At 44.9% G+C, this 16,893-nt stretch overlaps 1 protein-coding gene and 1 long non-coding RNA gene across 12 annotated transcripts in view; both read right to left on the reverse strand.

Moving 5' to 3' along the window:
- LOC141584235 (uncharacterized) overlaps nucleotides 1-16,887 on the reverse strand; it is a 30,157-nt gene extending 13,270 nt beyond the window's left edge. Inside the window, exon 1 of the long non-coding RNA XR_012517146.1 lies at nucleotides 1,290-16,887. This is a non-coding gene — a long non-coding RNA (uncharacterized LOC141584235). The remainder of the gene's footprint in view (nucleotides 1-1,289) is intronic.
- The window catches only part of ZDHHC14 (zDHHC palmitoyltransferase 14), a 307,986-nt gene that overhangs the window by 215,653 nt on the left and 75,440 nt on the right, over nucleotides 1-16,893 (reverse strand). The window lies entirely within an intron of this gene.

The following is a 16,893-nucleotide window of genomic DNA, read 5'->3' on the forward strand; positions in this document are numbered from 1 at the left end:
TCCCTGCTATTTCGGGCTCTCGAACTCTTAATATGAGCTAGCTCCCTCCTGTGACAACGCCTTCCTTCTCATAGAAGGCAGCATTAACTGACACGAAACCACTCTGCACAGATGCTGGAATTGCCCAGTGACCCATTGTGCAGTGCAAATTCCCTTTCCTCAGGGGGTCCAGGTGGGGAGGCGGCAGCAAGTGTGTCTGGTGTTGGCGGGGGTGTCCAGGCCACACAGAAATCAACGGGAAATATGAGAGAGCAGCAAATCTGCCGACCACAGGCAAAGCTGAGTCCCTGACAAGTCTGGTTAGTATGATCACTTGACAGACACATCTCTGAGCCCCTCCTGCCAGGCGCGAAGCACACTCTGCGGGGAGAGCATCAAAGTGCAGCTTCCTGGACCCCCCATCAGTCCCACCAAATCAAAGTCCTGGGGGTGGGGATATGAGCATCTGAGCTTTAAATTAGGTCCTGGGAAAATCTGAAGACCATGGACCTCTGTGTCAGTGGCTGGAAGAAACCGGAAAATGCCAGGAATGAAAAGTCATGTTTCTCATACTCCAGGTCTTCAGGTCCCTGAAAGAGACTGACCTGGTAACCCACCACTAACTACCGAAGATGACTGACCATTGCTACACTAGCTCTCCAGGCAAGGTCTGAAGGGACTTCTACTCCTAAAGAATCACCCAGCTTCAGCAGGCCTGCTCATATTTACTAGCCACTATAACATCTGTGTGCATAGACTTTACTGGCTAATAGACCATGTTCTGTTAGCTTTGCTTTCCAAAACACTTAAACTTATCTCTTGCCCAGTTTCTTCTACCAGGTTCATGAGCTGGAGATAATCTATGTAGTATTAGCCTACCAGGATATTAATGTATCTCATTTTAAATTTTCTTAATAGTTTGTAAGAGTACCAATAAATGCATTTAGGGTGTTTTTCTGAAGTTTTCCTATCTGTAAAATAATAGTGTTTAAAACTATATAAATAACATTGTGGAACATTCATAATTTCACAACTCTGATACAACTGTCATTTTTCATATTTTCCTTTCCTGTCTTTTTCACCTGTATTTATTTTAACATACTTGTGGTCAATGGATGCCTTTAGCTTTTTAACACTTTTTCAACCCATATTCTATCATGGGCATTTTGCATATTGATACATAATCTTCCTTATTATTTTTATAGCTGCATAACATTTCATGAAGTCATTATGTCAATTTACTTAATCTCGGGCACAGTGGCTCACGACTATAATCCCAGCACTTTGGGAGGCTGAGGTGGGTGGATCACCTGAGCTCAGGAGTTTGAGATCAATTTACTTAATTATTTTTCTATTGTTAGACATTTAATTTTTGTTCCTTCTGGTCTTTCAAATATATAAGTAGTAACATTTTAAAATTTCTTTCTTTCCCTTAGAATAGAATTCCAAACCTTGGCTTACCTAAGGAAATGAGGATCTAAAGAATGTGAAATGCCAGGAATGAAAAGTCATGTTTCTCATACCCCAGGTCTTCAGGTCCCTGAAAGAGACTGACCTGGTAACTCACCACTAACTACCGAAGATGACTGACCATTGCTCCACTAGCTCTCCAGGCAAGGTCTCAAGGGACTTCTACTCCTAAAGAATCTCCTGGACTAAAAAAACACTGGACTTCTTGTGGCTGTGAGAGGGCATAATTTTTCGTCAGAGAGCACCTGATAGGTTATTACTTACTGGACACTACAGTGCCAGGCTCATGGAATCCTCACAACAGCACACTTCCAAATAAGTGTTAGTCTCCGTTTTGCAGAGGTAATGTACCCACGCATTCGCAGTGAGTAGGGGGTGGGGGCTGGGTCATTCTGACCCAAAGCCCACCCTGTGGTAATCCACAGTAAGAGAGAGGGAAGAAGTGACGGAGGGCAGGGAGGGAAGCTTCAAGAGACTTGTGATGGACATAAGGGCAGTTAACCAAATCTTTTCAGCTCTGCCCTACTTCCGGACACCTGGTAGACTTCACTTCCGGCCCCTGTGATTGGGTAGCACCACGCTGAGCTGTGAATGGCAGTAATGTGAGTCACTTCCAGATCACAGCATCTAACTGCTGGTGCAACATCCTCCAGGACTCTCTCTCTCTCTCTCTGCCGGGATGACCTTAACATTTCACGGGATCGTTGCTGCATCAGCCTGGGGCCCAGTGTGGGGAGTTGCAGGGCAGAATCCCAGGCTGAGCTGCAACAGCCACAGAGATGGAGCAAGAAATAAGCTGCTGTTGTCAGGAGTCACTAAGATTTTGGAGTAGTCTGTAACCACAGCATAATCTAGCCCATTCTGCCGGACGTCTTTCAACTTCCAAAATGACTATTGCGTAAGCTTCCCCTACACATAGGCAGCTTCCTTCATAAGATGATTTAAGGAGTACCTAGGGCACACACGCCCCAAAACGCTGCCTGAAATACCTACTGGGAAGGACATTCATTTGGGTGAAGGGCTATGGAGGGTAGCAGCGTGCAATCCCAGTCATTCCCAGTGTTAACACATACAGGCTCTTCAGCTCCATATGAGAGACAGCAACAATTTAGTGGGCTGGGTTTGGGGACAGGATGAAGAGACGTTTAGGGCTCTGAGTTCTTGCCAAAGAGAGGACAGCCCCTTGGAGTTCCAGAGTACTGTGCTGGACATATGGGTAGCTGCCTGCTGTCCCAGCTGCAGGAGGCTAGACCTTGTCGCCAGATTCACCTAGCCAACAATTTTGCCTTTGGCCATCTTGTCCCAGAGAGATGTGATTCTGTCCTACATATTAAGACCTCTTCCCTTCCAGAAATACCATCTCCTGGGAAGATGGCCTTAGGGGAACAGAAGCTTGAGTTTTACAGGCTTTGTCCAGGGCTCAGATGCAAGCTCTGCCATTCTCCAGTTAAAGGACCTTAAATCCTGTGCCATGTCTGAGCCTCAAATTTCTCACCCATTAAAGGGGAATAAAAATATCTACTCTGTAGGATGGTGGGCTAATTAAGAGTAAGAATGTGCTTGGCACACAGTAGGTCCTCAATAAATTATTCCTACTGCTTTTTAAATGTCTTCCTAGGCTCATCCTCTCCATAAAACAGGAAAATCTGTATTACTCCTCCAATGAAAGCAAACTTCACAAAAGGGCAGGGCCTCCTTCTATCCGCTTTATCATACACTTGGACAATCATTCTGAAAACATACTTTTGGGGTCACAGTGTTAAGGGGAGCTTCTTGCTATCAAGAGACAGCTGTTTGCTATAGTATTCATATAAGTGCCCCATGTTTGCAATCCTTGAGAAGAGCCTTCTTTCCAACTGGGCAGGCACTGGGTCTTCAGCAGGACCCAGCCATTAAGGGGAAGGCTTGTGCTGTGTTAGCACGTCCTCTACACTGGAAGTCCTTTAACAACAGAGGGATGCAAAATATCACCAGGAATGGGTTTTGAGAATGTGCGGTGCTGCCACCATCCCTGTTACCTCCATGTTCAGAGCCAGATTCACTTTAGCACGCACTGGACACTGAAGATTTCCTAGAGGAATTAGCTCAGAGAGGCTGATGAGAGCCAAACTTTGCCTGAGGCTCCCTCCAGCGAAGCTTCCTGCCTGCTCTGTCTGTCCCTCTCCGGCCCTTCACTCGGGTTCTTTTCTTGGTGCTGCCCTTTGCTCTAACTCAGGAGTTGTTAGGTTACAGTTTTCTTCTTATAGTAGTGATTTTCCAAACTTTCTGGAATGTTGACAACCTATCCTTATTTTCCTGATGTGATGTTTTTTCCTTTATGCCTAAAGGGCTATATCGCACACAAAATTATTTAATAGGATTCAAAATCTTCCAGGAATTATTCATGATAGCCCCAAAGTGGAACCAACTCAAATATCCATCAACTGATGCATGTGTAAACCTGATGTGGTCTATTCATTCAACAGAATATTATCCCGCCATAATGAGGAATGAATCACACCTGTAATCCCAGCACTTTGGGAGGCTGAGGCCAGCAGATCACCTGAGGTCAGGAGTACAAGATCAGCCTGGCCAACATGGTGAAATCCTGTCTCTACTAAAAACACAAAAATTAGCCGGGTATGGTGGCAGGTGCCTATAATTCCAGCTACTCACAAGGCTGAAGCAGGAGAATCGCTTGAAACCAGGAGGTAGAGGTCGTAGTGAGCTGAGATCAGGCCACTGCACCCCAGCCTGGGTGACAGAGTGAGATACCGTAACCAAAAAAAAAAAAAAAATGGGGAATGAAGAACTCATAGATACTACAACATGGATGAATGCTGAACACACTGTGCTAAGTGAGAGAAGACAGGCACAACAGGCCACATAATACGTGACTCCATGTACATGAAATGTCCAGAATAGACAAATCTATAGAGAAAGAAAATAGATTAGTGGTTGCCTAGGCCAGGCAGGGGTGGAGGGGTAGGACGTGGGGAGCGACTGTTGGTGGGTATGGGTTTCTTTTTAGGGCAATAAAAAGGTTCTAAAACTAGAAAAGAGTGATAATTGTACAACTCGGAATATACTAAAAGCCATTGAATTGTGTACCTTAAAAGAACAAATCTTATGGCATGTGAATTATATCTCAATAAAGGTGCTGTAAAAAAATAGTCTTGCAATGCAAGAATTTTATGACCTCCCTCAAAATAAACACAAAAACTCTGGGGGTGTTTCCAGATTAGAGGTGGGAACATGCCTTATGGGGTTTGCAATCTCAAACAGGAGAAGTAGGCTAGGTGGTAAGGCACAGACGGGGCAGGAGCCTTCAGTCACTGGAGAATGAGCCTCGCCAAGTGGTGTCAGCCGCCACGCACTTCTCGCCAGTGACTGCCTGTCACAGCCAGTATTGCCAGATTTTACATTTTTTTCAAGAAAACAACAAAAGGAGTTTTGTGTGTTTTTTGATAGGGAGTTTCACTCTATTGCTCATTCTGGAGTGCAGTGGTGTGATCCCGGCTCACTGCAGCTTTCATCTCCTGGGTTCAAGTGATTCTCCTGCCTTAGCCTCCCAAGTAGCTGGGATTACAGGTGCCCGCCACCACACCCAGCTAATTTTTGTATTTTTAGTAGAGATGGGGTTTCACCATGTTGGCCAGGCTGATCTCGAACTCCTGGCCTCAGGTGATCTGCCCGCCTTGGCCTCCCAAAGTGCTGGGATTACAGGTGTAAGCCACCATGGCTGGCTGAAAAAACAAAAGAATTTTCTGTCTTGGGTTTTTCAACTAATTTAACTTTTTAAATGACACATATTTGATTTCTGCCTTTACTGCTGAGTCAACAAATATTCCCGAGTGTCTCCTGTGTGCCAGGCACGGTCCTAAGCCCTGGGAGTGCAGCAATGACCAGGGCCTCAGTTATGGACTGTGATCCCATCCACGGGAGGGTACTCCTGTGGAGCAGATGGCCCTGTGCAGCCCACACTGAGCTGTCCTGGGAGCCTAGCACCTGGGGCCCAGCACTGCCATGGGTACCAGCACTGCTGGCAGCCGCACTCACCCAGGGAGAGATAAGCCAGCATCCCAGCAAGCCCCAAGGCCCCTCCCTCTCCAGTCCTCCCTAGAGAGGCATGAGTGTGCTCATAGAGGTGGCTGTAGATCAGGCCAAGGCGGAACAAATCCTCAGGCTGTGGGGCCCACCGGCGAGATGTTTAGCTTCCCATATCTTATTTATTTTGAGACAGAATCTCTTTGTGTCACCCAGGCTGGAGTGCAGTGGCACCATCTCGGCTCACTGCAATCTCTACCTCCCTGGTTCAAGCCTCAGCTTCCTGAGTAGCTGGGATTATAGGCGCCTGCCACCACACCTGGCTAATTTTTATATTTTTAGTAGGAGCGGAGTTTCACTATGTTGGGCAGGCCTCAGGTGATCCACTCACCCCAGTCCCACAAAGTGCTGGGATTATAGGCGTGAGCCACCATGCCCAGCCCCCATCTTTCTCTAAATGCCCAAGTTCAGAATTCTGGATAGAGACCAAGGCACAGAGGCCAGCCTGCCCTGAGGGATAGAATCTCCTGGCACATGATGTTTTAACGAGAGCCTTGTAGCACCTCACAAAGACTGACCTTCAAGATTATTCTTTTTTTTTTTTTTTTTAGCCTCTCTTGCTAAATAGAATGTCATTAAGTACTCAGATGTCATGGTTCAAACTTTCCAGACTCTCTAGGAAAGAAGGGCTCTAAGTCACCCATTTTATTTCAATTCCCATTTGCTGTGGTTCCTGGAGAGAATGCGTGGTTACAGGGGCAGCCATTGTTTTAATGGGCTTGGCCATTTTTACCGCATTCAGTAGGGACTTTCTGTCCCCCGGGAGATCTGATCTCAAGGAGATAATTCTCAGAAAATCTCTCACGAATAACAGTGAGTCAGAACCACAAAATTAAAATGTTATTAGTTTCAAAGTAGGCACCTAAATGTACTCTACTTGGTTTTATGACAAGTTAAGTATAATCTGAAACTACCACAACCTAAAATTTTATGGCACAACAGGAGAACTGAATATGTTTGTGCTTTTCTAAAAAGAAAATTAAATCTTTTTTGTTCATTGCTCCAACCCAATAAACAACCATTAAAATGTAAAAAAAATTTCGTAAAAGCATGCTGCTTTTTAGAATGTCATAGGGTAGGTTGGATGGCTGCAAATTCTCTGCTGCTTCTGCCCATTGAAAGAGAAAATCTAATTGCCCTCCCCTTGAAGCTGAGCCAATCTTTAGGACTTGCTTGACTGGAACTTGAATGAGACAGAAGCACAGGCCTGGGTCTTTCAAGACTGGTTCAGCTTTGCTCTTGGCTTCCTGGAACGCTGTATAGACTTTCCTAGCCAAAGACCGTGTTCTATTAGCTCTGCTTTCTAAAACACTTAAACTTATCTCTTGCCCAGTTTCTTCCACCGGGTTCAAGAGCTGGAGATAATCTATATAGTATTAGCCTACCATGATATTAATGTATCTCATTTTAAATTTTCTTAATAGTTTCCGAGAGTACCAATAAATGCATTTAGGGTATTTTTCTGAAGTTTTCCTATCTGTAAAATAATAGTGTTTAAAACTATATAAACGACATTGTGGAACGTTCATAATTTCACAACTCTGATACAACTGTCATTTTTCATATTTTCCTTTCCTATCTTTTTCACCTGTATTTATTTTAACATACTTGTGGTCAATGGATGCCTTTAGCTTTTTAACACTTTTTCAACCCATATTCTATCATGGGCATTTTGCATATTGATACAAAATCTTCCTTGTTATTTTTATAGCTGCATAACATTTCATGAAGTCATTATGTCAATCTGACTGGCCCTAGAGGGTGATTACCCAAGACCACCCTGCTGCCAGGGGCCACAGCCAGAATCAGATGGAAGCTGCGCAAAAGGCTTAAGCAGACAGCACCAGAGGAACCAAGTGAACCCTCAGAACCAGGAGGTAACAGAACAAAATCTGCTTTGGGCTGCTACATTTTGGGGTGGTTTTAAGACAATAATAGAACATTAGAATACACAGGAAAAGAGAATGTGATTATTTTTCATAGATCTTCATTTACAGCAAGAGGGAAAAATAGTTATTCTGGACCGATGATAGCTTCCCACACATTCACGAGATACTGGTGTAATGTGAAGAGCACAGTAAGCATTAAATAAGTCAATATTTACTGAATACCCACTATGTACACAGCTAAGAGTACAATATCTAATCAGGAATTATCTAATTTAACAATTCCTCATCTGAATGAATGGGGAAACTGTGAACTATAACTATTTTTGGGCAGAGGAGAAAAGGGAAATAAATGAATTATTTCAAAGTCCTAAGATGAAAGGAACTATTCAGCATGTATGATTAAGAACAAGGTTATCAAAGTATGCGTATTAAAATATACACACAAACAGGATATTCCAGGTTGTAGTCTTTTCAAGGGCAGGAAGCAATTCCATCCAACCTCCAAAAACTTCAGAACTCTAAGGATTTTCAACACATACCTATAGTTGTCAGGATTAAATATTTAAACATGAACTGAACATCTATTACAGCTTACGTTCTCACCTTTGCTTACTACAACTTTTAAAAGTTTCATCATTAGCGTTTTTTTTTTTTTTTTTTTTTTTTGAGACAGAGTCTTGCTCTGTCACCCAGTCTGTAGTGTAGTGGCATGATCTCACCTCACTGCAACCTCCACCTCCTGGACTTGTCACCCAGTCTGTAGTGTAGTGGCATGATCTCACCTCACTGCAACCTCCACCTCCTGGACTCAAGTGATTCTCATGCCTCAGTCTCCTTGAGTAGCTGGGACTACAGGCATGCAATATCACACCCGGCTAATTTTGTGTTTTTTGTAGAGACAGGGTTTCACCACATTGGCCAGACTGGTCTCGAATTTCTGACCTCAAGTCATCCACCCATCTCAGCCACCCAAAGTGCTGGGATTATAGGGTCTTGGCTGGTGTTAAGTTTTAGATCTGACCAATGAATGGTAAAGTGGGGAGAGACTGGGACAAAGTGCCAGCACCATCTGCTTAGCTTGAGAATTATTTTACATCTAAGAGTATATTTATCCACAGGAGCCACATACTGGATGGGCTTCTGTCTTACATTCCTTTCTGAGTGTTCTTTCTGTAGGCTCAGTCACTATTAACCCCTCTGGTGAAGAACTGGGGTGATGTTGAGCACAGCATTGCTATGGATAATCAGATGTACAGGGGGCAGGGCTCTACATTTGGGGGTGCTTTTAAGACAATAATCCATCATTAGAACAGGCAGGAAAAGAGAATATGATTATTTTTCATAAATCTTCATTTACAGCAAGAGGAGAAAAAATTGATGAATCTGGACTATTCAATTGTTTCCATTGAAAAACCAATTTCAGTTGTTCTATACCATGTTCCAAACGCTGAAGAGACAACAGAAATAACAGGCTGTGACACTTCTATGTTCTCAGGTCTTCACTTTCCAAACTAAGCATTTCCCATGGAAGGCTCTCATTTCCAGCTGTCGTATGTGATGTCTGAATAGCCAGCAACTCATGTAATAAACTCTCTGTGTAACATGCACCTACCTACTTGAACTCGGCTGGCATAAGAATCTCGACTCCTAGCTACAATTAGCTTTACGCACTTTCAGGAAATTTTATCGGTAGAGAATTTTCTCCTTGGTAATTCTGTGAGGGTCACACTTAAACAACTGAACAGCATTAACAGTGTACTGCTCAACACAACACGCAGCCCCCTTAATGCGGAACTTCAGCTAAGTCTGCAGAGACAGCCATGACAAAATGCAGCAAAGGACGGAAGACGGGTCTGGGGGAGCACTGGGCTGGGCACTTCAAACACAGAGCCTTGGATTCTTTTCCCACTCTGTGGAGAGCAGATATAGGGGGCAGACAGCTAAGGGAAGATTTATAAACATAATGATTTTTGTTTCTAAGAGATAATGCAAAGCAGGCATAGTCATTCTCCTCCAAAGAGGTTCTCAAAGAGATCTTTAGAAGCCAGAAAAATACCACATTTCTTTGCCTAACTCAGAAAGTCCTGGGAATCTTCATTTGTCAGCAGAAGCTCTGAAAACAAGGCACTGCACTGCTTTTTTTTTTTTTGCCTAATGTGGCAGAAGACATCCCCTACAACAAAGACAAAGAAAAATCGTTTTTCTTATAAGTCAGAACATGATACAGGCTTATGGCTCTAGGCTTATGGCTGTTGAAGTCCTTGAAGGATTCACAAGGCACTCGTCGCTCCAGTGAGTGATCATCTTGTGGAAACCTACAGCGAGTCTCACTAGAAAATACACTGGAAAAGAATAGAAAGATGAACAGGCGTGTCCGCCAACTCTGAAACCCCAGAGCTAAGGAGACCACATTGAACTAAAGAGGTAAATTTAGGATAAGTAAGAAAAAAAGCTAACTTGACATGATGGTGGAAAACTCATAACATCACAGCGGGCACTGGAGAGGCTGAAATTATAAATAAGCTCAGAAATGATGTGAAGTCACAGATCTATAGTGAGTTGTATCAAGGGAATTGAGGTTGTGTGATGCCCCCTGCAGAGACCCCCTGATGCCACTGTCACATGATGGACCAGGATCTGACCCAACAGACGTTTAAAAAAAAAGGTTTTTCTAAAGCATGAAAATGATTCTAAATTAGTGGCAGACTTTTCGTGTATGAGGATCTCAAGACCCAGAACCGCTCTGTCTCTGGCAGGGGCTGGGTGCTCTGAGGCGTAGTTTCCCTGACTGATAAATCCCCAATGCTGCAAGCCTTGACAGTGGCAGTGCACCCAGCAGCTGGATGGAAAGTGCGGGAACTGGGTCCCCCACAGGGTAGAGAGGGTGTCACCACATTGCCACCTGCCTATCCACTGCTGCCCAGCTCTGTCCTTCAACAGGCATCCTCCAATTTTTATTTCCTATCCAGAAGGAGAATATGTCTGTCTATAAGGGTGGAGCCTGCTAACTTCAAGACTCTAACCGAAGACGTAGCTGCTGTTATAGAGAAAACTAGGAATTCAGAGGCAGGACCAGGGAGTCTGCATTTCACCGTCCAAACGCCTTTGCCTCTGGGAATGGCATGAGTGACGGGGTGGGCGGTAACGAACTGTAAATGTACAATGTGTTCAGGAAAGCAGTTCCAAAACCCACAGCAATCTGCCCTGTTGCCTTTGTCTTGCTCCAGCTGTATCCTGATGTTCCTTTTAAAGCTATTTTTAGTAACAATCATTATTCAACCAAGAAGAACAGAAATTTACATCAAATGCATTCACAGAGGTGCCGGAGACTTTGGCCACAAACAGTTGGCCTTTCAAAGGTATCTTTCCCCATGCCAACCCCTTCTCGCCTCCTATCATTGGTGGTTAGAAGCCTGGAACTCCGGCCACAGTTTAGTCAAACTCCATGACATATTGTTTATGGTGGTGGCCACCTGGGAATTTCCCAGGCCCCTGGAGCACGTGTGTTTTTCAGATTCTAAAAACAAAAGTCCACAGCGATGACGTAAGAGTCTCCGCTATAAATTGCACGTGCGGTTTAACCAGCCCTTACTCTGCTCTTGCTATGCCAGTCGCTGTGGCTGGCAGTCAAGAGAAGGAAGCCTTACTTGAGCACATGCATGTGTTTTATTCATTGTCCCATACAGGAAAAAGTAGATAAAGGGATGATCTAGGTGCCTCCTGTTACTGCTAACCTGTGCCAGCTGGGAGAAACACAGCTGGGCTCAGGACCCTGTAAGAAGGCCCGCGGCAGCCTGCACCCCTGCCTCTCCCGGGAAACCCTCCTCACCTGCCGTCTCTAACCCATCCCCTGCCATAAGAAAATGAGGGATGTTTCCACACGAGCCCAGTGTTAGTAACATTATTTCTGCTTCTGTATACCTTAAGGGTACAACTAAGAACTGGAACTCTTGATTAAAATGATACACATTCCAGACTTCTGGGAAGCTTTACTACGGAAGGATTCCTGCATGGCATGGGAAATTGGACGCGAGGTCATCTAAATGATTCCTTTGCTACGTGGAGAGTCTATAGTTTTATTTCCCAGGCAGTGAGCTGCTTCAAAACTCCTAGTCACAGGAATTCGAGAATTGCTATGTGGGTATCAACAGCACTCTCTGGAGAAGCAGACACAGAAAGGTATGCACAACATAGGAATGACTCTTATTATTTTTTTCTTTTTTTTGAGAGAGAGAGAGAGAGAGAGAGGGAGAGAGAGAGAGAGAGAGAGAGACTGGTGTGTTGCCCAGGCTGGAGTGCAGTGATGCGATCATAGCTCACTGGAGCCTCAACTTCATAAGCTCAAGCAATCCTCCCACCTCAGCCTCCCAAGTGGCTAGGAGTACAGGTGCACACCACCATGCTTGGCTTTTTTTTTTTTTTTTTTGAGACGGAGTCTCGCTCTATCATCCAGGCTGGTGTAGTGGCATGATCTCCGCTTACTAAAACCTCTGTCTCCCGGGATCAAGCAATTTTCCTGCCTCAACCTCCAGAGTAGCTGGACCCGGCTAATTTTTTTGTATTTTTAGTAGAGATGGGGTTTCACTCTATTGGCCTGGCTGGTCTCGAACTCCTGACCTCAAGTGATCCTCCCACCTTGGCCTCCCAGAGTGCTGGGATTACAGGCGTGAGCCACTGTGCCTGGCCTAATTTTTTAATTTTTAGCAGAGACAGGGCTTTTGCTATGTTTCCCAGACTAGTCTCAAACTCCTGGCGTCAAATGATCCTCCCTCCTTAGTGGTCTACAGCACTGGAATTACAGGTGTGAGCCACCATGCCTGGCCAGACGACTCTTTAAAGGACATCACAGTTTGATGTTGACTTACCAACCCAGAGGAATGAAGTGGACACCTTGCTCATTAACTGTCCCCTTATCTACTCCTTCACCCCACTTAGGGGCACAGAGGCCACTCCCTCCCCCCTGCCACGCTCACTGAGCTTACCCATTCTAGTGACTCCCACCCTGATGCTCTCTCCAGCTGCCTCTGCTCCAAGCTCCCCGGAAACCCCAACTCTTCCCATATCAGTTTACAGGCAGCATTCATCAGCGAGGGCCACCCACACGTGTGCAAAGCTTGTTCACACTCATTCCTCTGTCAACACAATACAAGGTGCCTTGTTCTTCTGTGACTCACACTATCCCTCCAACAAAGCCTCCAAACTTCCAGCCACCACCTCAGAAACAAGACATTTACCTCCCTCCTCACCCTATGGAAAACATAGACAGCTGGTGAAGAAGGGGATCTCTTATTTTGTTTCTAAGTCTCACTGCCATCATCAAACAGTCACCTGGAGCTCTGATATCGTCTAGGGAGCAGGAGCTACACCTTCTACATTCTGAACGCCAACAATTTGTTTTCCAGAATGTTCTTTCATCAACACTGCTGGAAAAACACCTTTATTCTGCATTTCTCTATGTTGTCAAACAGATCAACACTAGTCTGGTAAACAGTTAAGAACAGCGGTTCCCGGCCATTGCATGGAGGCATGCATAGAGATTACCTCGAGACCAGCCTGACCAACATGGAGAAACTTCATCTCTAATAAAAATACAAACTTAGCCAGGCATGGTGGTACGTGCCTGGAATCCCAGCTACCTGGGGGGCTGAGGCAGGAGAATCGCTTAACCCGGGGAGATGGAGGTTGTGGTGAGCCAAGATCGCACTGTTGCACTCCAGCGTGGGCAACAGGAGCAAAACTTGATCTCAAAAATAAAAATAAAAATAGGGCCCCATGGATCATCATGAGAGGAGCGCTTTGTCTCCCTCAAAAAAAAGGAAAAAAAAAAAAAGAAAAAACAAACAAAAAAATTTTGTCCACATTTACTAGTATCTGTATTTTACATCTTTTGGTTATTGAGAAAATACATAGTTATATCCTAAATTCAGTGTTGCTTTTAATTGAGTTTATGTTCGATTAGTCACACAGGATTTACATGCGCTTGGGGAAAAGCACCAGCACTCACATCCACACAAGACGCACGATTCTCTGTTCAGGGACCACACTGGGTCCTTGACCCCTTGCAGGAGCCCCAGAGCCCCCACCTGCCCCAGGCCAAGGCCCACACACTGGGAACTTCTGTGGTTTATCCTCTTTTGTGATTTCTTTGAAACCAAAATTTTACTAGATAATCCCAAAAGAATTTTTTAAATTGACATTTCAAGAGGGGGAAAAAAGCAAAATCATTTATTATTAATTTGTTCCTTTCACGCTACTCTTACATTCCTGTTATTTTATCAAGCAATGTAACAGATATCAACAGAATATATTTTCTACCATTTTATGCTGTCTACCCATCCACGAACATTAAATAAAAACAAATACTAACGAATTGCAACACTCTCTGCTCTTGGGGACTATTAGAGTCTAATTAAAGCCCACAAGATCAATGCTAAACCAAACGAAAAAAATAACCATGGGAACTATGAAGAGGAAAAAAGATGTTTGTTAGCAATCACATAAAATTACCCTGAACAATCCTCCCTTCCTCTACCTACACTGCTTCCACAAAAACACTCCTCTAGGCATAAACATAAATAAATTACAATAACCAGACTCTACACATACTGACTGCAGAAAGAAGAGGCCAGAGAGTATGGGATGGAAATTGGGGGCAGGTAGTCTATTTATTCACCTTTCCTGCAAAGCCAGGCTAAGCAGATAAACTCACAAGAGTTTTATGAGTTGGTTATATTTGCATTGGTTTTAATTTGTCCAAATTTGCTCCTCCTTGTCCCTGGGACAGGCACAACCCCAGCGCCCCCACTGTAAAACCTCAGCGCAGCAGTTGAGGCTCAGTGGCCAGGGGGCCGTCTCTCAATGCTGCATTTGGTTGAGGGGGCAAGTGGTAGGGGCCAGATAGTGGCCAATGGATGAGACCCACTCAGAAACAGTAAAACCAGGAACACAGAATCTATGCAGATCTACATGTCAGACCACAGAGAGACCCCCAATGCCAAAGGCAATTTGGTCCCAGGCATGATTTTTGACATGAATATCATTGACAAATAGTTGATAGTAAAATCACATTTTTATAATTTCAGGTTTATGAAAAAAGCCTTGATATAATACTTAAATGATTGAAAAATATTCCAGTGAATATATCTTAGTTTTCATGTATTCTTACTTGCTGACAAAGGCAGAAAGTAAGAACAGCACAGGCTTTACTTCCCGTTTTTATTTTGCTTGTTTTGTTTTGTTTTGAGATGGAGTTTTGCTCTTGTTGGGCAAGCTGGAGTGCAGTGGCATGATCTCAGCTCACCACAACCTCCACCTCCTGCGTTCTAGTAATTCTCCTGCCTCAGCCTCCCGAATAGCGGGATTACAGGTGAGCACCACCACGCCTGGCTAACATTTTGTAATTTTAGTAGAGATGGGGTTTCCCCATGTTGGTCAGGCTGGTCTCAAACTTCTGACCTCAGGTGATCTGCCCACCTCGGCCTCCCAAAGTGCTGGGGTTACAGGCATGAGCCACTGCACCTGGCCTATTGTCCATTTTAAAACATGATGAGATAGTTCACCATCATTCTTAGAGCAAATTTCCAGTTTCATATTCCAGTTCAGGAAATGTCATTCCCAAATGATCACAAAGCAGGTTTTAACAATACCAGCTAGCACTCCCACTCCTGGGCTCCAGGAATGGCTCTGGACTCCATTTCTATTTACTGTGGCCAAAGAAATAAAGTTCCCAGACCCACACAGAAGCCCTGATCAACACCTTCACCACAGAGTCTCAATGTGTGGCCAACTCGGTGCCAACGAAGTGCCCATCACAACTCAGTTTTTTTTTCTTTGACAGACTTTCACTCTTGTCACCAAGGCTGGAGTGCAATGGGTGATCTCAGCTCACTGCAACCTCCAACTCCCAGGTTCAAGTGATTCTCCTGCCTCAGCCTACCAAGTAGCTGGAACTATAGGCATGTGCCACCACACGTGGCTAATTTTTTTTTTTCTATTTGTAGTAGAGATGGGGTTTCACCATGTTGGCCAGGCTGGTCTTGAACTCCTGACCTCAGGTGATCCACTTGCCTTGGCCTTACGAAGTGCTGGGATTACAGGCGTGAGCCACCTCGCCCAGCCCATAACTCAGTCTTTGTACCAGCACCTGTAATGCGATCACTAATGGCAATGTTACTTCTTAGTTAACTTCAAACACAGGTGGACAGAAACAGAATGGTTCACTGAATTCTCCAAATAACTCTGCTTAAATCTCCTCCTCCCTTGGTAAATTTCCAAACTTAAAAAAAAAAAAAAAATTAAAAATCCTGACTGAAAGAGCAGGCTGACAAGGCTCACTTCCTCTCTCTACCCACATCTGCTCTCTGAAGCAGCTCCCACTGCCAGGGAGAGAGATGGTGATGCTTTGTCTTACTCAATTCTTGACAGTTTTAAGGGTGCTCTCACATAAATAATGTCATGTCAGGTCCCTAACAGCGCTGGGTGCCGACCGATTGTCCTTCCCACTTTACAAAAACCCTGGCCCCACGGGGGAGGTGACGTACCTACAGTTATGACTCGTGGGAGCCTGGACTCAAGGCCAGGCCCTGATTATCCACCCATTGCTTTGGCAGCCCCAGGATGAACGAGGACAGGGTCAGGTGGATCACCAGCTGCCTAAGCAGCACCTGCTTTCAGGCAAATCAATGAAAATGCTAACATCAGGGGGCTAACAGGACACATCATTGTAACTGTCTGCTTTTGCTCGAACCCAAACCCAGGACCTCTGTCAGAAGCTAGGGCCACGCGCCGTGGCAGCCTCCTCGGGGAGGGAGAGGTCAGGAAGAGCTGCCCTCCCGCGGCAAGCCTCCTCCGGGAGTGGAAGGAAGGGATGTGTTTTCATAACGGAGGCCGCAATCTGCAAACATAAATGAACTCAGATGAAACCTAAACCCTTGCCAAAAAAGCAAAACTCCTATTTCCTCTGTTCTTTCTCTGAGGCCCAAGGATAATTCTCTTCTTTCCACCACAAGTCAGATTAAAGGGGTGTGAACCGGTCCACAGAGACTATCAAAGGATGCCATTGACACAGAGATAGCTGCGGGGAGAGCGCGGCTCAGACACACAATGGGCCAACGTGTTACTTTTCTGTAATTTCCTTTCTAAAACTAACTGCTTTATCTGAGAGAAAAAATGCTGTGTTCTACAGGCATTTTCCTTCTAACAAGAGCCGCTTGTATCCCCAGCTGACTGTAAGAAAGATCACATTCTATTCCTCATGAAGAAAATTACAATGGTCCCAAAATGGCCCAGGTCCCGCAGGAGGAGGAGCGAGGGAGCCAGCGGGTGGGAAGCGGCAGGGCTCTCAGTGGCCCTGCGGCAGGGCCCAGGGCTGTCACTCCGGGAGCCAGAAAACAACACAAACGCAAGCACAAAGGCCACAAACGCAAGCACAAAGGCCAGCGGCGTGAGGGCCTCCAGATTTAAGACAAAC

The sequence above is a fragment of the Saimiri boliviensis genome, chromosome 4 (genome assembly GCF_048565385.1).
Source record: "Saimiri boliviensis isolate mSaiBol1 chromosome 4, mSaiBol1.pri, whole genome shotgun sequence".
NCBI lineage: Eukaryota > Metazoa > Chordata > Mammalia > Primates > Cebidae > Saimiri > Saimiri boliviensis.